The sequence below is a fragment of the Oreochromis niloticus genome, linkage group LG3 (genome assembly GCF_001858045.2).
Source record: "Oreochromis niloticus isolate F11D_XX linkage group LG3, O_niloticus_UMD_NMBU, whole genome shotgun sequence".
NCBI classification, from domain to species: domain Eukaryota; kingdom Metazoa; phylum Chordata; class Actinopteri; order Cichliformes; family Cichlidae; genus Oreochromis; species Oreochromis niloticus.
Window position 1 is genome coordinate 24,383,547 of NC_031967.2, and position 22,060 is coordinate 24,405,606.

The 22,060-nt window shown below is 36.8% G+C and overlaps 2 long non-coding RNA genes across 2 annotated transcripts in view; both read left to right on the forward strand.

Annotated features, from left to right (window-relative positions):
- The window catches only part of LOC102079958 (killer cell immunoglobulin-like receptor 3DL1), a 77,454-nt gene extending 60,266 nt beyond the window's left edge, over positions 1-17,188 (forward strand). The window contains exons 7-11 of the long non-coding RNA XR_002061315.2: positions 15,805-15,867; positions 15,975-16,034; positions 16,364-16,426; positions 16,672-16,734; positions 16,841-17,188. This is a non-coding gene — a long non-coding RNA (killer cell immunoglobulin-like receptor 3DL1). The remainder of the gene's footprint in view (positions 1-15,804; positions 15,868-15,974; positions 16,035-16,363; positions 16,427-16,671; positions 16,735-16,840) is intronic.
- LOC112846255 (uncharacterized) lies at positions 10,338-10,775 on the forward strand. The gene is made up of 3 exons (XR_003219146.1): positions 10,338-10,381; positions 10,539-10,554; positions 10,634-10,775. It is a non-coding gene; the product is annotated as an uncharacterized LOC112846255 (long non-coding RNA).
- Positions 17,189-22,060: the final 4,872 nt, after the last annotated feature.

Here is a 22,060-nt window from a genome sequence, read left to right on the forward strand (position 1 = left end):
AATGTATTGAAGAAACGTGTTGGTAACTGTTTAGATTTAATTGAGTCATATTGCAGGTAATACACCACAACATCTTCTAATGGGCTGTTATACATGTAATTAAATACTTTGGAAAGAGGGTTGGACTTATAGTATACATAAGTTTACAGTTCATTTCTTTAGTTTCAAGAAGGATTTAATTCAAAACATTTGAAAATTAAATACTAGAAATGCAACTTCAAATTTCCACATGGTAGATTTACATAAACTTGATCCACAATATGCAGTTTTTAAAACAAACCTTTTTTTTTTTTTAATTGCAGCTTTTAAATAAGTTTTTCACATCACATATTTGGATTTCCTTTCCTATTTTTTGACATTTAGTCAGACGCTCAGGTCTAATCTGTACGTTTATGTCCAAGTAAGACAAAGAATTGTTTTCAGATTAAATGTGTTAGTGCTTAATGTTACTTTGATATGCCGTCAGATAATAAATGTAACTGTGAATGTAAATGTTGTCTTTAGATTTCATCTTAGCTTTAGCTTCAGTTCAGCCACACAGTGAGTCATTTCCTGTGTTTGGGGTCACAGCCAAACATATTTCCAGCACAAAGTAAAAACATTTACAGATCTGTTCTGACACAACATGTGAAAGAAGCTGATATGTGTTTGCAATGGACAGGAAATGTAATCACGTCAAACAACTGCTGTAGTCAAAGCTACAGGTACTGTTTGAGGTTAGTGTAACAGCGAAAGAAGCACAGAGAGATGAAAATCTGACCTTATCTTGTTTAAGTGCAGCTTCTATTTCTGCATTATTATTCATACAAAACACTTTGTGATCGTCTGCATCACATCAGAGTGGATCAGAGTCAGTGAGGATGGCACTCTTTGCTCTGCATGACGATGTTATTCTGTAAGTACATTTCTGTCGTTGTTTGAATGGCACCGATCAATTAAAATGAAATTAGTTTATCTGCACAGATACTTTTCAAAAGTATTTTGATAATTCACCTTTCCAAAATGCCCAGAATCATCACAAGTGTTATTTTCTGTCAGTTTGAGCTTCATGATTTTTTCATCTTTACTTTAGTGCTCAGTACATTCTCCTAAGCAAATACTAAAGGTGAGATTTTTTTCTTCCTATTTATAAAATATGTATAATATTGCTGGAGCCCTCATGTGCCACTATAAATTACTAGTCCCGGTGTTGCTTTCTGAGGCTCTGAAACTTTAAACTGGATCCATTTAAACTTTACTGTCCCACAGCCTAATAAATGAAACATGGAAATCACTTTAGTTTGTTTGCAGATCAAAATAAAATAAATTTGATTTGGTTGATCAGATATTCTTGGTGTGTGTTCTGTGTAACAGAGACTTAGTATCAGCCTAAATCATCCACAGCAGCTTAAGCTGATCTGAATTATGTATTTTAAAGAGTTGCCATATACATTAACAACATCATTATATTTGTGGTTTAAATTGTCATAACTGTTTGTGAGGGTAGTCATGAAGAGTAAAGTTAACAATAAAGTTTCTAAAAAACATAACAAGCATAACGAGGTACAAAGAAAACAAAATGTCTGTTTCTGTAAGACCTCAGTCAAGTTTTAACACATTCATTTGTTAATTTATTTGAATCTCCCAGTGTGTTAAAATTAATTTTCAGAGGTAAAAACACATTTAATTAGTTCCAGCAGTGTGAATGCGGGTGGAGAGGAGTTTGGTTTTACTGTTTAGATTATTTATGGATATTTATTGTCTTTTATTCATATATCTGTGTGCTTGGAGCTTTGTAAATATTTATTAAAATTATAAATTGTAAATAATGTATCTTTATATGTGGGAAGACAAATGTTTGATAATACTGACGGTTTATGGCAAACAGTATTTAACAGGTAAAATAAAATAAATGTTCTTCACACTTAAAACAAGTCTTGGACTTGTGATCTCCTCATTTCCTCTTTAGCTGCTCAGTCAGCTCACATATGTGTAATGAAACTTACTGACTGTCTGTTATTGGTCAGTTTAGTCTGTGTTACAGGCCTTTTCATAAAAATCTGACAAACATGGTCAGACCTTGTTAAGTTTTAATTTCTGTGTAAAAGGAAGGAAGCAGAGAGAAGAAGTTTTAAACTCTTTGTTTCCTTCACAGCTCTTTGGTATCTGCTGTGCTGCTGCTTCACTCTCTCTCTTTACAGAAAGTTGTAGAAGTTTTCAGACGTGTCACTGCTGGATGTGAGGATGGGAGCCACTTTGCTCTGTGAGCTGGGCCTATTCTGTGAGTACATCACTGACTTCTATTGTTTGATTCATACTGATCCATAAACATGTTTTAGTAAGAAGAACAGAGCATCAGTCATTTGTACCATTGCAGGTCATGTGATCAGAGGACTCTCATGTTTGTTACCAACATGGTTGTTTGTAGACTGGATTAGATTTTAGTGCACTGACTCAGATCAGAGTGGAGCTGGTTTAGTTTATCTAAGAAAGGTTTGTTTCTCCATCAGTGATAATTTGATGCATTTTGCATTGTAATATAAAATGTAACCAATTCTACTAGACACTGATAAGACTCCAAGCATTTTAAGGAGCTTGGTAAGAAAGCGACTGGAGTTTAAACCCTAATGGCATTTGTCCCTTAAGAAGATCATAAACTGACTATTTATTCTAGTTATATGCCTCACCAAATGAGGAACTGTGGAATGCCAGGACTGCCAAAATGAATTAATCAAATACACGATTAAATAATATCGGGCGCCCAGTCTCACAGCAAAGTGTGTGATAGTCCCTCTAAGGAGCTTGGAAAGAAAAGCGTCTGGACTTCTTTAAGTTTCCGTGAAGACGTTAAAGAAGTCCAGACGCTTTTCTTTCCAAGTTCCTTAGACTACGATGACCTGGATGACTGAGAACCTTCACAGATGTGTGACAGACCCGCTCGACCCGCAGACAAAGCGTGGGTCCCAATACACAACTGCCATAACCCCCACTGACTGTCACCTCTCAGAGGTTCAACAGAGACTTCATTTACTGAGGTTATACCTATCGAGTCTTTATTTCCTGATGTTTGTATGTGCCATACTTGTTTCATTCACCAATTCTGAATTATAACTAATGTTAAAGACATGTTAAAGGAGGAGATAGAGCAAAAAAAATCCAGTTAACATCAGATCTTTGTGCTTTTTGTTCAATAATCAGCGTGACCTGTGTATAAACGCATAAACTTTATTAAAAGAGATAACGTTTGCGTTTCCGTCATGTAGTAGCCATCAGGTTTAACTGTATAAAGCTTGTTAGACATTATGAAACACGTACAGACCTTACGCTGTTCGACTAATATTTTTATTGTGAATATTGATAAAGAGGGTAAACTGGAAGCCCACTTTGCTGCCTCGGAGCCCTGTACACCACAGAGCGAGGTCAGCATATCCAGGATATCTTCAGCGCTCTAGCACACATCCTGCTCACCTGTCAGCTGTTTAACACCTGCTGCTTATTCAGGAAACGCCCACGTTACCTGGTGATATTCACAGTTTAACGTGGGCAGCTGCAGTTCAATATAACGTAATGTCGGCACAATATTGTGCACACGATAAGTAAATTAGTTTTTTTTTCCTGAGTTCAGAGCTGCTGGAGCTTGTGTTTCCCTCAGAGTGACTGACCTGGGTTACAGACGACAAACGCGATTTAAACTGAGAGCGATGGACACCTAGAAAACTACAGAGCACTTTATCAGCGGCTGATATCCAGTCACTGGCACACAGCTTTAAAACCTCCACTGAGTTTTAGCTCTCAGTGGTTAAACACTGGACTTAATTCACTCAGGTTCTGCCTGCTGGGTCATGTTTCCTTCACTGTTTTATTTACAACTGAGCAAATTGGTTTGGCTCAGATTAAAGTTACGTTTCACAACTGCATAGTTTTACTGAAGTTTAATGTCACACTGGAGCACGTTATGTTAACCCAGGGTTAACAGTGTCGGTAGTATCAAACTAATCTAACGGTCATATGAATCTAATTCACGGGTCATATTGATATTCTAGGGCCAGGACTGCCAAAATGAAATAAATAAATACACCATGAAATAATTAATTGAATGTGTCAATAATTAATTAAAATGTAAAATAAATAAATAATTAATTAGATGTGTCAATAATTAATTAAAATGTAAAATAAATAAATAATTAATTAGATGTGTCAATAATTAATTAAAATGTAAAATAAATAAATAATTAATTAAATGTGTCAAAAAATAATTAAATGTGTCAATAATTAATTAATTAAATACGTATTTATAAATTCTAATTTTCATTAATTAATGACACATTAAATTAATTATTCAACGGTGCATTTAATTAATTCATTTTCATGCCAGTCCTGGCATTCCATAGCTATAAAAGGAGGATGACGTGCCAAGTGAAACAGGGACTTTGTGAGGTGCTGAGGCTGCCAGCTCTCTCTCCCCCCCACCCCGGTCGCCTCTCGAGACTCTGATTATGACCCTTCACTTGATATGTGACTAAGGTGTTAGTGGTGACGCGTGCACTGGCCGCTTCCCTACATGTTGCTCCCAGCCTTGCCGCTGCCGGTTTTCTGTTGTGTGTGTTTTGTGTTTGCCTCTGTTAACAAAGCCCAAACCTTTGACACTGACTGGGGCTGTCTCTGGTGTTACCTCCCTACATCCGTAGCCGAGCCGGGCGGTAACAGACAATTTTGAGTGTCTTTAGTTTGATAATGTCTGAAGTTTCTGTCTTTATTGTAGTACTCTGTACGCTCGTCTGCACTGGACACGCTCAAGGTGACTGAACAGTTTTCACTTTTTAAATTTTTAAATTTTAATTTATTTGTTAAATATTAATCTTAAAATACTGCATAAATCTTAATTACCATTCACTTGTTTTATATTTATTTATTATTCAATATATGAACAGTGTATGAACATACAGTCACAGATTGTGTTCGTGCATAAAAGTGTTTCAGATTGTTAACTTTGTGGTTGTGTTGAATTCTAGATGCTGTGCTAACTATTGAACCCAGCTGGTCCAATTTTTTCATCGGAGAGTTTGTTACCTTCAAATGTGACATGAATGAAGGAGAAGACACTGACTGGGAATATACAGGGAGTGCAGAATTATTAGGCAAGTTGTATTTTTGAGGAATAATCTTATTATTGAACAACAACCATGTTCTCAATGAACCCAAAAAACTCATTAATATCAAAGCTGAATGTTTTTGGAAGTAGTTTTTAGTTTGTTTTTAGTTTTAGCTATTTTAGGGGGATATCTGTGTGTGCAGGTGACTATTACTGTGCATAATTATTAGGCAACTTAACAAAAAACAAATATATACCCATTTCAATTATTTATTTTTACCAGTGAAACCAATATAACATCTCCACATTCACAAATATACATTTCTGACATTCAAAAACAAAACAAAAACAAATCAGCGACCAATATAGCCACCTTTCTTTGCAAGGACACTCAAAAGCCTGCCATCCATGGATTCTGTCAGTGTTTTGATCTGTTCACCATCAACATTGCGTGCAGCAGCAACCACAGCCTCCCAGACACTGTTCAGAGAGGTGTACTGTTTTCCCTCCTTGTAAATCTCACATTTGATGATGGACCACAGGTTCTCAATGGGGTTCAGATCAGGTGAACAAGGAGGCCATGTCATTAGTTTTTCTTCTTTTATACCCTTTCTTGCCAGCCACGCTGTGGAGAACTTGGACGCGTGTGATGGAGCATTGTCCTGCATGAAAATCATGTTTTTCTTGAAGGATGCAGACTTCTTCCTGTACCACTCCTTGAAGAAGGTGTCTTCCAGAAACTGGCAGTAGGACTGGGAGTTGAGCTTGACTCCATCCTCAACCCGAAAAGGCCCCACAAGCTCATCTTTGATGATACCAGCCCAAACCAGTACTCCACCTCCACCTTGCTGGCGTCTGAGTCGGACTGGAGCTCTCTGCCCTTTACCAGTCCAGCCACGGGCCCATCCATCTGGCCCATCAAGACTCACTCTCATTTCATCAGTCCATAAAACCTTAGAAAAATCAGTCTTGAGATATTTCTTGGCCCAGTCTTGACGTTTCAGCTTGTGTGTCTTGTTCAGTGGTGGTCGTCTTTTAGCCTTTCTTACCTTGGCCATGTCTCTGAGTATTGCACACCTTGTGCTTTTGGGCACTCCAGTGATGTTGCAGCTCTGAAATATGGCCAAACTGGTGGCAAGTGGCATCTTGGCAGCTGCACGTTTGACTTTTCTCAGTTCATGGGCAGTTATTTTGCACCTTGGTTTTTCCACACGCTTCTTGCGACCCTGTTGACTATTTTGAATGAAACGCTTGATTGTTCGATGATCACACTTCAGAAACTTTGCAATTTTAAGACTGCTGCATCCCTCTGCAAGATATCTCACTATTTTTGACTTTTCTGAGCCTGTCAAGTCCTTCTTTTGACCCATTTTGCCAAAGGAAAGGAAGTTGCCTAATAATTATGCACACCTGATATAGGGTGTTGATGTCATTAGACCACACCCCTTCTCATTACAGAGATGCACATCACCTAATATGCTTAATTGGTAGTAGGCTTTCGAGCCTATACAGCTTGGAGTAAGACAACATGCATGAAGAGGATGATGTGGACAAAATACTCATTTGCCTAATAATTCTGCACTCCCTGTAAAACAAACAAGGATGGTCGAGAATTTATCGCCTACAACACAATCAAAGAGTACACATTAGAAATTAAATATTCAAGTCACAGTGGTGAATATCAGTGCTCTGGTCGCAGGAAGGGATCATATTATACAAAGATCAGTAATACTGTCTCTGTAACTGTATTAGGTAAGTCCTCAGTGACCAATAATGTGATGATTCATGTTGAAAATCATTTGAATCATAAAATTCTGAATACATTTAATTAATGTTGTCATTGAAACTTTGAACTTTAACAAGAACTACTGTATTTTACTGGTTACTTTGCTCATAGTATACACAGTACTACAATACTCACAGACTGTCATTTATTATTATTTCATGTGTTATTTTAATGTATAACAAGAATAACTGTGGATGAAATTAATTTTAAATAAAGAGAAGAAGAAACATCAAAAGCTTCATAAAATTTAAGACAATTTAAAATTTGTTTAAAATGATGTTTCTGTTATCTAAACCTGAAACTAGGCAGATCCCTCTGAACCCATCATTGTGTTTCCTTCAACAGTGAACTGCATTAGTTTACATTCAGTGTGACTTCTTCAGGCCAGAGATTGGACAAACATTTATACTGTGATTATTTAGAGATCTACAACCTGAATTACTGCAGCTCTGTCACCATGTTGAGACAGAAAAACGGCAAACATTTGAAATGTCTTAAACTGCAAGGAAAGAAAAAAAAAACAATTTAATGAAAACATTTGTAGATTTTGTTTTTGTTGGAATTTGAGTCACCTGAAAAAATCTTTTAAAATTTAGGATTTTTTTTAACCTTTATAATGGATCAGGTGTACATTATCTTCCCGTCTTTTTCATAACAGCAGATAAACCCAGGGCCACACTGACAGCAGGAACAACAATCATACCAGTAGGGGGCAGTGTGACACTGACCTGCTCTGTGCAGAGCTCTGATGGATGGAAATATGAGTGGTTCAGACGAACCCAAACAACTTATGAAGTTCAAATCAGAGGTCAACAAAACAGAGATATCAGAGTATCTCAAGGAGGAATCTACAGCTGTTTCGGAACAAGAGGAAACCCAGTGATGATGTCACCATTGAGAGTGAGTTCAGTCATTTAGTTTGAAATATACATTCACTCATGATTATCGAACATACAATGTTAAGTTTTCTGTGTTGATTTCATGTTTCTATTTGTATCTCAAATGTTAATATGTGTAAACAGTTTCCAATAAAGTTGTTGTAAAACAACAACCCAACTGGCCTCAGATATTCAGAGGTGAGACGATCACTCTGACATGTGAGGTGCAGGAAGGAGGTGAAACCACTGAGTGGGAGTATGAATGGAGAGGACCCAGCACACCCACACAGTGGACACACAATAATTATTGGACAGTTTGTCACCACTTTGTGTCATGAACTTTCAGCTGGTATAGTGACGGCAATGCTACCGCATTGCTCCATCACCTGAGGACAAAACTTACAGAAATAAACAGAAATACTAACACTACTACTACTACTACTAATAATAATAATAATAATGATAATTTCCAACAAATAGCAGCAAATCTACAATTTTTATAAGAAAGAATAAGTCATTCTGGCGTGTGATCTCATAAAGCACTGCCATTTGTTAAAATAAAACAGACACATGACTGGGTTTAATACAAAAAGCAATGATGACCAATCAGATTTGGAGCTTTAGTGAAAATATTCAGGGTTGGAGCCACACCAGCTTCATGTCAAAAAGACATCAGGGCAAAGCAGCAGATGGAGGAAAATCGAGGGAGGGAAGTTAAAAGAAAAACATCAAAATAATGTTACTGTTGCTATGACTACTATCCTCACCACACCAGTCACCTACAGCAGGAGGCTAGCATATTGAGATTGCCTTTGACGGTGCAAAACATTTCATCAACATTGTTGTGTTTGTTGGGGAGAAAACTTACAAACATACAGTACAGCACTTCAGAGTCACACTGCTAGCGATCGAAGATTTATGTAAATTTGACAAGCTGAACACATTATGTATAGGAGACACTGCACAAGATAGACTGACAATGGTCTACAGCCAATCAGGACGCAGAACACAATGCGCTGTAAAAAAAATAAAAAAATAAAAAAGCATGCAAAACTGCACAAAAAATATCTGCGAAACAGAGGGGCGCGAAAGTTGACCCACGTTATAGCGAGGGACCACTGTACCGTACAACATAATAGAATAAAATACTGTATACAACAGAATAGAAATGCTATATACAACTGAATAAAATACAATGTTGTCAGAAAAAGCGAATTGTACTTAGTGTTATTGCACATGTGTGGATGTGTGTGTTTGGTCAGCTGCCAAGTCTTTGTTGTGGAGTCTGACAGCAGCAGGAAGGAAACACCTGCGGAGTGTCTCTGTCCCACACCGTGGGTGCAGCAGCCTGCCACTGAAGGAGCTGCTCAGTGCTGTCAGTCTCCTGCATGGGGTGGTTATTAATACATCCTTAATTATGTAACGTCTGGAAGACAAAACAAAAAAAACCTAAACTGTGACAAAAAAAAAAGAAACCTATAATAAAGAAATTAAATACCTGAGGCATGGGAAATGCAGTTTGTGATAAGCAGGAAAAACGCAGATGAACCGACAGGGAATAAAGGGAAACGTAACGTAACAGGGCACACAACAGGGAGGCACAGGTGAACCTAATCTGACGAGATGAGACAGCGAGGAAGCAAAACAGAATACGCTGACGCAGGACAGGGGACTGTCAAAGGAAAACAGGAAATACATGAAAATAGAAACAAGGAACACTAGACGTAACACAAGGAACACGAGAGGGACAGTCAAAAAACCTGAGGGCTAAAGAATAACAAAGGGAACTAGAAATACAAAAGGCAAAACCATGAAAAACCACAAAATAACAAAATCTTAAAGAATCAAAAACCTAAACACGGAGTCACCAGACCATGACAAATTACTCTTTAAATACAGCAAAGAAAATATAAAAGTTTCACATTGTCAATCAAAATTAGTTTACAATTTATTGTTTATTGTTTATGTTCACCGTTTCAATTTAGTTGTTTAAATTATTTAAATTCAGTCATTTATTTGTTTGTTCTTTGTCTAAACTGAACTGCAGATAAACCAAAGGCCACACTGAGAGCTGATAACACAGCTGTTCCAGTAGGGGGCAGTGTGACCCTGACCTGCTCTGTGAGCCCATCATCATCATCTGAATGGAAATACTACTGGTACAGAGGTGGAAATTACACTGAACCCCTGACCACACAAGATGCAGTTTTCCACTCAAATGGACAAATCAGTGTCTCACAGGAAGGACTCTACAGGTGCAGAGGAGGAAGAGGAAACCCAGTTTACTACACAGAGGACAGCCAGGAAGTTCAGATTAACAAAACTGGTGAGTTTGTTAGGACATTTTAAGAGACTGGGCTTGTGTCGATGTGTTCACTGTGGGGAGTCAAGTCATTTAAATATAGCAAGGGTTGACTCAGAATCTAGTCAAGGAAAATAGATTAACTGGATCTTTTATAAAGTTATGTTATGAAATGTTAAACATAAAAAAGTTGAACAATAATTATTTTTTGTTTGTTGTTACAGTAACTGTGTCAGGAGCTGACAGCTCTTCATCTCCTGTGTGGTTGATGGTTGGACTGGTTTGTGGAGTCTCTCTCATTATTATTCTCCTGCTCTTGTTGTATCGCTGCAGACAGTCCAAGTGTAAGAGCCTCTTCTTTTCATGCTGTATTAGAGAGTTTATTTACTACATACACTTTAATTATTTACACATATACATGTATTCTGATCTCATGCCACAAAATATAAATGGAACAATTTACATCACAAACATGTGTAATAACATTTGTCTCTTTCACAGATTCCTGCTTCACCAGGTTGGTAAAATACTTTTTATTATTATTTTAAACAAACATCAGTTACTTTTGAGTTTATTGTGTTTATTTCATGTTTCAGGTCGATCCAGTCTGAGAGTCACAGTCCGGGCTCCTCCACAAATCATGGAGTCAACCAGAATGAAACTCATGAATACAACTCTCTTCATCCTGGTCAGCACTTAAACCGATCTTATACACATCGAGGGCCGTTCAGAGTTTAGTGTAAGTTTGTCTGCTTCATATACAGAATGATATTGTTATTGTACAGTATGGTATTTTCCATCTATATGTCCCCAAACTAAACAGTTTTCTCTTGTTTTTACTCTCTCTCAGTAATTCTGCTGCCATGCAGGCTGATTTATTCTTCACATTATTAAATGTCTTCAGCTCATAATATCTTTACATGTTGGAAATCACTTTGTCTTTTTGTGCTTGTCTTACAGGTCAGTGAGGAGAGCTGTAGCAGCAAAGCCAAGAAGAAGCTTTTTATGAAGCCACTCTTGCTCCTCTGCTCCCCAAATATCAGACATGCTCAGCTTTATGTGCAGTTACAATATTAAATCATAATATCATATACTTACTTATAGCAAAAAGTAAATGGAGGTATATTCATATTTGAGTTCTATGCTTTATAGTCAGGTATTTCTTATATTCATTCTTAAAACTTTTGTTAAAGACTTTTTCAATAGCAGTGAGAACAAAGTTTGAAATATGTGATCTTTAGTATCTGATAGCACGAATCACATTAGGACGTACTGGTGTGGGCAACAACAAATATTTACTTTATTGGTCTAAATTGATACAAATGATATGATCGGTACTGTATGAATTTAAATGCAATAAATATGTTTCATGTATTTTTTTCTGTTTGTTTTTTTCCTAATTTATAATTTTCTACGTGTATAGTTTTACATTTGAACGTTTTATGTTGATTTTGGTTCAGTGTATAAGATTATTTCCAAACTAACAACACAAGAGGTTAACAGGAGGCTGTAATGTTAAATTTAGTCTATAACAGTTTCTGTTGTCCAAATGGTAATTCAAAGTGACCCCATGAACCATAGTAATAGGTTTGTACTTCATGTAAAACTTTATTTAAAAATTATTAAATCATCATTTATAATATTAAACATTAAACTTATTATATAAATATTTTTAATAAAGAATAATGTGGTTACCCGTGTTTATAAATTACACACTAACGTGTAGTAATGGAGGAGAAAAGCTTTATGACAGATTAAGTAAATATTTGCTTATACATCACTAATGCTTACTAGTATTTATGTTAAAGTGTTACTGAAGTCACAGATGTAGCCAAATCTGGAAGCTGTTTTATTTACTGCTGAGCTGCACTTGCGCAGAGCCTGCTGCAGACTGTCTGTTGAATTCACAACCCTGCCACACAGACCAGAGCTGCCAACATTTCTTTCCTCGGAAGAACAGGGGGTTGGCCGTAGCTCAGGAGGAAGAGCAGGTCATCTACTGATCAGTTTGATCCCTGGCTCCAGTCTGCATGCCAAGTATCCTTGGGCAAGATACTAACCCCAAGTTGCTCTCTGATGCATCTATGCATGCTATGAATGAGTGTGACTGTTAGTTAGTAATCACGGGGTCTCGCAAAAAATCTCGCAAAAGTTTTGCGAGCGCTCGCAAAAGTTCATCTTAATTCATCTGAATTTTTTTTCTCTTTTTGTCCCTTGCGGGGCTCCGCAACTTTCAGCTTTGCAGCTTTCATCAACCACTGCTAAGGAAGTGGATGGAAGAGGTTTGAAAAAAAAAAAAACATCAATTGTGGCCTCTGTCGTGGATACAGTTTTTTTTGTGAGTGGTTGCTTCACATACTGAACAGAAAAACTGATTTCCAGAAGAAGGACAGTCAAGACACTGGACCTCCCATCTTTATCCGGGTTGTAGGGGGTCTGGGGCATAACTCAGAAGTGATAGGTTAAGAGGCAGGGCAAAAACGTTTTGGAGCCTAGCCCACTCAATTTTTTACATATCCTCCCTTTTATATTGCAAATCTCCAGTCGTTTTGGGGCGTTGTCACTTCTCCACACCTGGCTCTCTGCTCCATGTGTCATCAGTTCTTACCGACCGTCTTTGAACATGCATTCTAATGATGCACCGTAAAGTTTCTTAACGTTTATCTTCTCATCTTTTAGTAACCGTTTCTCTCTAGCCCAACTGGTCGAGAGATACAGTAGTGCGAGTCGCCCTGGTAAAACCCAGGCGTAGTCTTTCCTGCGCTCAGACAGCAGTACCTTGTACTTGTAGGACTCCTACATCATTCATGGACAGACACACACAGCAGGATATGTGTGCAGAGCTGGAAGAGGAGACCCAGAGTATCACACTGATCACAGTCAACCAAAGTTTGTCTGGTCTGCAGGTCAGTTTGAGGAATATTAATCTTCATGTTGATGATTTGAAAGTCTGTAAATCTGGCTGCATAACTAGCAGGACTCCTGTGAACCACACAAAAGTCAGACGTATATATTCACTGTGATATTTTGAATCCTAACATCTGTGAGCTTTGTCTCTTCACTGCATGTTGTTTCCAGATGTTCATTCAGCAGCGTCTCTCACAGTGAGTCCTGACAGAGTGCAACACTTCACCTCTGACTCTGTCTCACTGACCTGTGAGGGAAACTTCACTGAGTGGAGAGTGAGGAAGTTCTCTGAGGACGGCCGACTGTACTCTGACTGTAGGAGAATGACTGGATCCACATGTAACATCAACACATCAAAGTCAGATACTGCAGTGTACTGGTGTGAGTCTGGATCAGGAGAGTTCAGCAGTGCAGTCAACATCACTCTACAGAGTATGTTATTATACATTTACTTCTTGGATTTGAATGATTTAAACATCACATGAACATTTGTCCCAATTTTGCTGTATGTGAAGTCATTATGTGGTAAAAATAAAACACATACAGCAATTTTTAAATACACAAAATCAGATCTTCATGATGAAAAACATTTGTACAATCTGTTCTTATTATTTGTTGTCAGCTTTTTCTAAAAGTGTGCACCAGCTGATGTGACTGAAACAATTGTGTGTGATTGTGTCACAGATGATGGTAATGGTCCTATCCTGGTGAGTCCTGTTCATCCTGTGACTGAGGGAGCTTCTGTTAGTCTGAGCTGCAGTTTGAGAACACAAAAAATGCTTTCCAATGTGTTTTTCTATCACAATGACAAACTTATTCAAAATGATCCCCGAGGGGAGCTGAAGATCTCTGCAGTGTCAAAGTCTGATGAAGGTTTCTACAAGTGTCAGTACTCAGGAAGAGAGTCAGCACAGAGCTGGATGTCAGTTAAAGGTGAGCAGGATCAAAACATCTGATGGATTTTTGTAAATGAGTTTTATTTTAAGGCTTGAAGTTTCCTGGTTCTATTTTCTGAGACACTTTATGAAATTTTCATGAAATAATAAATATAATGTAAGTTATAATAATTAATGTAATTAATTAAGTAATAATTAATTATTGTTTGTTGTTACAGTAACTGTGTCAGGAGCTGACAGCTCTTCATCTCCTGTGTGGTTGATTGTTGGACTGGTTTGTGGAGTCTCTCTCATTATTATTCTCCTGCTCTTGTTGTATCGCTGCAGACAGTCCAAGTGTAAGAGCCTCTTTTCTATTTTTATTTTTATTCATATATTTTATTAGGAATGTTTCAGGGTTAGTAATCTAAATGACAACTTTACTGTAGAAATTAAACTCAGTACAAATCCAAATCTTTTAAAAAGTTGGAAACCACATTTCTACAAATCTTAGGAAAACAAACTATGAGGAAAGATGTGACAAAAAGCAAAGGAAAACTGAGGCAGTTTATAAAACACATGATAATGAGATGATGAGTAACAGGTGTGAACTCAGCTGGTGATAACTAAAGCCTCTTTTCCATTAGTAATTACTCAGATCGAGTGGTTTTCCATCACGCTCAAGTACCACCTAATGTGTGTGGTCATCGTCATAGTGACGTGGCCGAGCATCCCATGACCTAATGAGTATGTGTCACAAATGACACAACAAAGGGGAACATCATGGCGATGATATACCTGCTGCTCGGTCTGTGGCTTTCTGTAGACTCGGGGACCACGGTGTTGCATGTGTAACCATTTCGGGGTTGACGGGTTTCAAACATGGCTTTTTTTTTATCAACAAGAAGCTCTCATAACTCATCAAGTGATGCCACTGACCAGTCAATCAGCATGTACTCTATTGACGTCGCATTTTGGGATCACCTCAGTTCACTTGGAACTCCGGCTGAGTAAATACTAAAATAGTTCTATGATCTGATGGAAAACCCTGAAAACCGTGTTTTAGTTACTAATGGAAAACAGGTTAACAGAATGACACAAGATACAGGGGAGAATAAAACAGGAAATGACTCACACTGAGACCTGGACTAAGACACATGAGACCGTAGACAAATCATGGAAAGAGATAAAGAACAGAGTGAGAATACACAAGGGGATAAACAACCTCTCATTAACTAAAAAATAAAAAGATAACCATAATGTAAACACAACATTATAAGAGAAAGCCCTAATGTCAACAATAAAAAAAAAAATACAATACAATGAAACCAAGAATGATCAAAAAATATTAAACCAGAGAAAACAAAACACCAAAACCCGGGTCAACCATTCAGGGACCTTAAAGGAAGCACATGCAGGAAGACACCTGCTACACACTGTTGCCTGTCTCCCTACTGTCCCTGCAGATGACCCTAGGATGCTTGTCTTCCCCACATCTGGTCTTTCCAGATCTCTATTAACCTTCACATGTCTTAGATTCAGTTTGTGCTCAGTTTTTTATTAAAATCCAGTTGGACAAACATCCAAATAACCAACTGACTACATGCACAAAAGATCAGAAACAAACAGGATTTTACAACCTGATTGTTTCTTTAACTCGACTGAAAGAATCCACAAATGTTATTGTTTCATATCAGATCAACACAAACAGTAACATCATGATGGGTTCATGGTCTGAAAATATCTGATAGTCCTGGTGTTGATTTAAACACAACTAATGAAACTCTCTAAAAGGTTTTTCTGTTTTTTCATTTATCTTTGAAAAATGTGTCATGTTGGTTTTCATGTGTGAGCCACTGAAACACTGGTGCAGTATATCATGTGAAAAGCACAGAGCAGCTAGAGATGAAACTGTCTTTTAAGTTAAGGAAACTGGCACCATGTCATTGGTTTACAGTTGTGTAACTAAAATATGAACATTTCAGGTGCAGATAAACCCCCAGATGTCATTTACTCTAATATTGAACTTGAAAACTTTGGAATTAAGCGTGAGTACACAAAACATATACAATGTAGAAAAAAAGCCTGGAAAGTTTTTGAAATGTTTAAAAATGTGTTAATACTTTTTCTTTTGTGGATTCAATCATCTTAACAGGGAAGCATCATAAACCAGAGCAGAGTGCTGTTTACACTAATGTGAAGACGGGAGCTGCAGGTACAGTCACAACAGTCTCATTCAGTGTTTGTACTTGAATGTGTCATCACATCATTATATTGCAGGTAATTATAGGTCAACATGGAGTTTAGTTATTCACTTACTAATCAGTGTTTCAGCTTTACTGAATCACAGCATCCACAGATTCTGACCCAGACCTCAATCACAAAACACACACATGCAAAGCTGAAGTGTCACAGGCAACAAATGATTTTCACTTGAATTTCTTTCACTGTAATTGTAAAACGTTTAAATTTCAAATGTATCCAACATCTTTGTATCATATCTGTGCTGAACAAATGTGTCCTGAGCTCTGACGTCTCTTTTAGAGGACAGTCTGATGTATGCTGAGGTCAAACAGCCCAAAAGAGAAAAAGCCAAGAAAAACAAAGGTGAGCAAAGTCTGCCATCATCTCCACTGAATATTGTTCAACATGTTTATCTAATTATAGATAAACATGTTGAACAATATAGATTTAAAATGTAAATCTGCTTATTTTACAACTTATATTTGTATTCAGAATTCATCAGCTGATTAAAATCTATCATACACTTTTATCTTTGCATTAGTGGAGACATCCAGTTTCCTCCTGGTTAATGATATTATTGTTTTCAATGATCTTCTCTTCATTGACAGGAAAATCAAGTCCTGCAGCTGATGCAGCAGTTTATTCTGAAGTCACATCAGGAAGCTCTCTCAGTAATTCTGCTGCAGGCTGATTTATTCTTGACATTATTAAATGTCTTCAGCTCATAATATCTTTACATGTTGGAAATCACTTTGTCTTTTTGTGCTTGTCTTACAGGTCAGTGAGGAGAGCTGTAGCAGCAAAGCCAAGAAGAAGCTTTTTATGAAGCCACTCTTGCTCCTCTGCTCCCCAAATATCAGACATGCTCAGCTTTATGTACAGTTACAATATTACATCATAATATCATATAGACATATTGCTGTCTTTTAGTATAAAACAAATGTAGGTGTATTCCTATTTAATATTCATGCTCTTTATATTCAGTTATTTGTAAAGATTTTGTAATAAACCTTGAATGTATCTAACATGTTCCAACAGCAGTGAGAACAAAGTGTGAAATATGTGATCTTTAGTATCTGACAGCACAACTTAAAGTCAGTGTTTGCAGTGTTTCACAAGTAAATACTGATATGGGACCAACAAATACTTTAACTGTGTTTGTCTAAAGAACTCGTACATAAATAAGAATAAAATCATAGGCAGTGAATATGTTTAAATGTATTTCATTTATATTTTTGTGTTTCTGATCATTTTATGTATCTGTAGTTAGAAGGTAGAAATAAAATCTTTTTACATTTTAACATTTTATGTTTATGTTTGATTTTCATTTCCTGTATGAGATTATCCACAAACTAACAACACAATTACTTAAACAGTTTGTAACAGCGTTGTCACGGAAACCTGAAATAAACAGATGTTCACCAGATTATCTTCATGAGTATTGTTTGCAATACAGTCACTAACTTTACAGAGCATGACAGCAGTCTGCATGTATCTGACACAGAGGACTGTAATGTACTAACGTTATTAGTGTATTTTTATCCAATTTTTCTCAGCAATGATTCAGTTCATTAAAGATTCTTTTTAAATATATAACTGCTGAAATGTGTTTTCCCTTAGTGTGGTATTTATTGTGCTGCTTAACCTCAGTTAAAGACGTGAAAACATTTTGAGCTGTTGAGCACCAGTGCAAGTTGTTTTTGATCCATGTTTGTGTCTCTGAATTCATCTTTTGAAAGGTTTTCCACATTGGGAATGTTTTATGTTTTTAATTTATGTAAAACTTTTAAAACATTGAAATAAAACTCCAGTAAATTCACACATGAAAAGTGATTTTTTTATTCAAGCAACAACATCAAACAATAATAAAACATCAAACTGCAAATGTGACATTTTAGTCCTTCTGAGCAGCTACAATGCATCTGTGTGTGAAAGACAGTTTTTGGTCTTTGTCTATTCTGCTACAGGCTTATATTTATCTACTGGCAGACCTTGTGGTTTGTTTCACCATGAAAGGAGGAAATGCAGCCTGTGGTTTCAGCCTGAAGTCTTCAGCTTAGCAGATGTCTTGTTTTATGTTAAGCACACAGCAGAAAGTTAACAAGGAATTGAGCAGAGTGGAAATTTCACTTTTACCTTTGTGTGCATGACACATGTCTATATGACCTGCCTGTACTGAAATAATAGTAATGATTTTCACTGCTACATTAAAGTATGCATGGCAGTGTGTGAAAACAAACATAAATAGCATCATTGTGGTGATAAGACAGTAAAGGAAAAAGAAATCTTTGTGGGCATCATGAGAAAATGTGAACAGCTTGTTTCTCACGCTGAAAAGCAGCTGCCTTTAAGTCTCTGTATGGGCGCGCTGTAAAAGTTCATCTATCTGTGAATTAAATAAAATAATTTCTATTTCTACCCACAAAATCTTAACTTGTAACACATGATGGTTTTTGTAACCAAACCTTTATGCTTCACTCATATTTATCTGTCTGCTGGACTCTGCAGTTACATTAAATTGCTCCATCCAGGAGGAGTTTGGTCTGTGATGGAGAAGCTGAGCCTTTCAGTAAGATCAACATCATTGCTCTTCATTAAACAATGTAATAAATCTGTAAATCAAACCAAAGTTAAATTATTCAAAACTAATAACTGAAAACAAAAAACTGAGAAGTTTTAACAACAAGCGTACATTTCTGTATGTTTTTCTGTAAGTACAAGTCAGGTACTTCAGTACTTTTTTTTTTCATTGGAAAAAAAAAGAAAAAAGAATTTCTTGGATACGAAAAATATATAAAATAAGTTCATACAGAAGCTAGCTAAGAAAAAAACTACAAAATTAAAACTTTGTTTAAGAGGATTGAAAGACACTTGTGTATCACAAAACAGGAAAAAGCTTGAATGTGAACACGTCACACAACTGCTGCAGTCAAAGCTACAGGAGCTGTTTGAGGTTGGTGTAAAAGGAAGGAAGCACAGAGAGGTGATAGAAGGAGGAGCTGAATATAAACTCTGGTCTTATCTACATTAAGTGCAGCTTCTCTTTGTTCTGCATTTATTATCAATGCAAAGTCGAACACTTTGAGATTAGATGCAGATCAGCGTGCAGGGCTGGACGTGAGGATGGGGCACTCTTTCCTCTGTTTGCTGGGGTTATTCTGTGAGTACAATACACACCTTTACTGTTTGAATGGCAGCGATGAAGGAAAATGTTTCTCACTGGTGACAATTACAGTGTATCACTGCTTTAACCTGTTTACCTGACAGCTTCAACACAGCAGACTAGATTGTTTATTTCATGTTTCCAGCCTGTTTGACAGCTAATAGAAACACAGAAATTTGATGATAAGCAATAACTGTACCGTGTGAAGATTTACCTTTAAAAAGCCTCAGTTTATATATTTATTGTGATTTTGTCAGTTGTATAATGTCTGATGATGTTTCATTTATTATTTTAGTGCTCAGTACAGTCATCCATGGAATATGTGAAGGTGAGAAATAGTTTTTTCTTCCATTTATATCATACGTGCTGATCTGAACTAGTATTTAGCTTCTCCTGTGTTGCTCTAAATGACGTCGTCTGTGTTATATTTTGTATCATAAACAGTGTTGGTCAAGTTACTTGGAAAAAGTAATCAGTTACTAATTACTGATTACTTCCCCCAAAAACTAATCCCGTTACTCTACTAATTACTTATTTTCAAAAGTAATTAATTACTTAGTTACTTAGTTACTTTTTAAAAACACGATTTACAACCTGGATAGGTGATAAAGCGATAGATCTTTCAGTCCAATTCTACTTTTTCTGCATAATCCATCATACAAAATGTAATCAAATGGAAAAGTCTCTTTTTAAAACTTTAAACTTTAAATCTTTTAACTTTATGCATCAAGCAAAAATTAAATTATATGCAACATTCTCTGACTGGAAGAAATTTGTTTAACATTTAAACCTATTTTCTGCACATTCCAGCACATAAAATAAAATATTTTTTTTGTATTTACACTCACTCTTTCAAATAGATGCAAGTAAAACACAGCAGAAAATAAATAAAATCAAACACTAGCGGTCCTGTTGCTCTATTTTCACCTGTAAAGCAGGACTGGGATAGGCGGAGGTTTACCCTGGTCCAGGTGTGCCGCGGCGGTCAGTGGAAGGATCCGCGAGTTTCTCTGTGAATTTCACATTACGTTGTAGCGCACTCGGTGCTTGCTTGGAAGTTTAGGGGTTTTTTTCGCTGTAAAAAGAAGTTTTCTTCCCACGCACAACGGACACTAATGTTTTTGTCACTTTTTATGGAATCAAACTCAAAATAAGGTCAGTACTTCCACGCTTTAAACGCTGCATGCTCATACTCTCTCCGCACTCGATATATTATCCATTGTTGATCTGCACACAGCTGTTGTCACTAACGTCGCACTCGCTTATGTAACTGTCATGAGACATTCTCACAAAAAAATCACGGTTTTAGTAACGCAGCAACGCAGCGTTCCTACGTGAAAGTAACGGTAATCTAATTACCGTTTTTGCAATAGTAATCCCTTACATTACTCGTTACTTGAAAAAAGTAATCAGATTACAGCAACGCTTTACAAGTAACGCGTTGCTGCCCATCTCTGATCATAAACCAAACATTTCACTGAGATTATTGGTTAAAATGTTAATATAACCATGTTAAGTGTGTGAGCACTCAAGCACACACCCACGATACAAACTGTATATTTACTGAAGAGCTGTGGCTTCATACATGTGGATTTTCTTTTCATGTTTATCTGATCTGAAAATATCAACAGTGTGTGTAGTGCAGATTATCTCACTGAGTTATGCTGTTGGTTTGTATGCTGGATTATATAGTGGGATTTTTTGGATTGGATTTTTTGGATTACCTCTTGGAGTTGTAATAATGAAAATCTACACATAGATGACATATTAAAGAAAAAAGAACATGAAACATGGTAACCAAATGCTGCTCTCAGCTCCGCATAGAGTTTGTTACCTTCATCCCTCATTTGGTGTTTTGATTAGAAGCTGTCTAATTGTGTTGAATTGTGTAGCTGCAAAAACTCAAACAGATGATTCACTTTATTTAAGCATTCAGAGCAACAATTTTATAGTTTTGATCTTTTTCTAAATGACAGAACTTTGAGTGAAGGCCACTCTGACAGCAGACAGATTAACCATACCAGCAGGGGGCAGTGTGACACTGACCTGTAATGTGAAGTAGGCGTGAGTTTAAAAAAAATCTATTTTCCGATTAAAATCAATTTTAGCTTGAAATGTGCAATATTGATTTATTAAGTCCTCAGTCAATTTTTAAACATAATATATTTCAATATAAATGTATTTTGCCAGAAACACCAGAATATCAGGTTAAAGCTCTCAAAAACTATTTCAACAACCACCAACCAGCTAAAACAGCAAATGAGAGCAGGTAAATGGATTCCACACAAAGACGTAAACACAAAGCGCGGACCCGACACATCAGAATCTGTGAAATCTCAGCTTTCTCACCCCACGACACGTACACAGACACGCCATCGGTCCTGAAAGCCAACAGCTCACATATTCTGATGCCGCAGGTTTTGTCAGTCTCTGGCCAAAATTCACTGAACCAGCAACAAAAGCAGATCAAAACTAAGCTTCACATTTGATAAAGATTTTTTATTTTACTTTGACTACATGTAAACTTCGGAGTGGCGGACCTTAAAGCTACCGAGGTCTCAGAGTGAGGATCGAAGACGGTGGCTAAATATTGGTGGTGGCATGTTCCTGTTGCCATCATGTTTTCATTAGGAGCAAGCGAGCTGTGCAGGGATGCATGTGCCCTTTGCGCCGTCTAGTGAACGAGGGAAAAAGGGGTCAAAATATTGGCACAATCTATTTTTAAAAAAATCTAAATGGGACGAATTATCATTGCCTTTAAATTTTAAAACGAAAAGATGCTGTTATTAACATAGATGTCATTTAGATAGACTGTGTTCCTTTTCTTTTTTTTA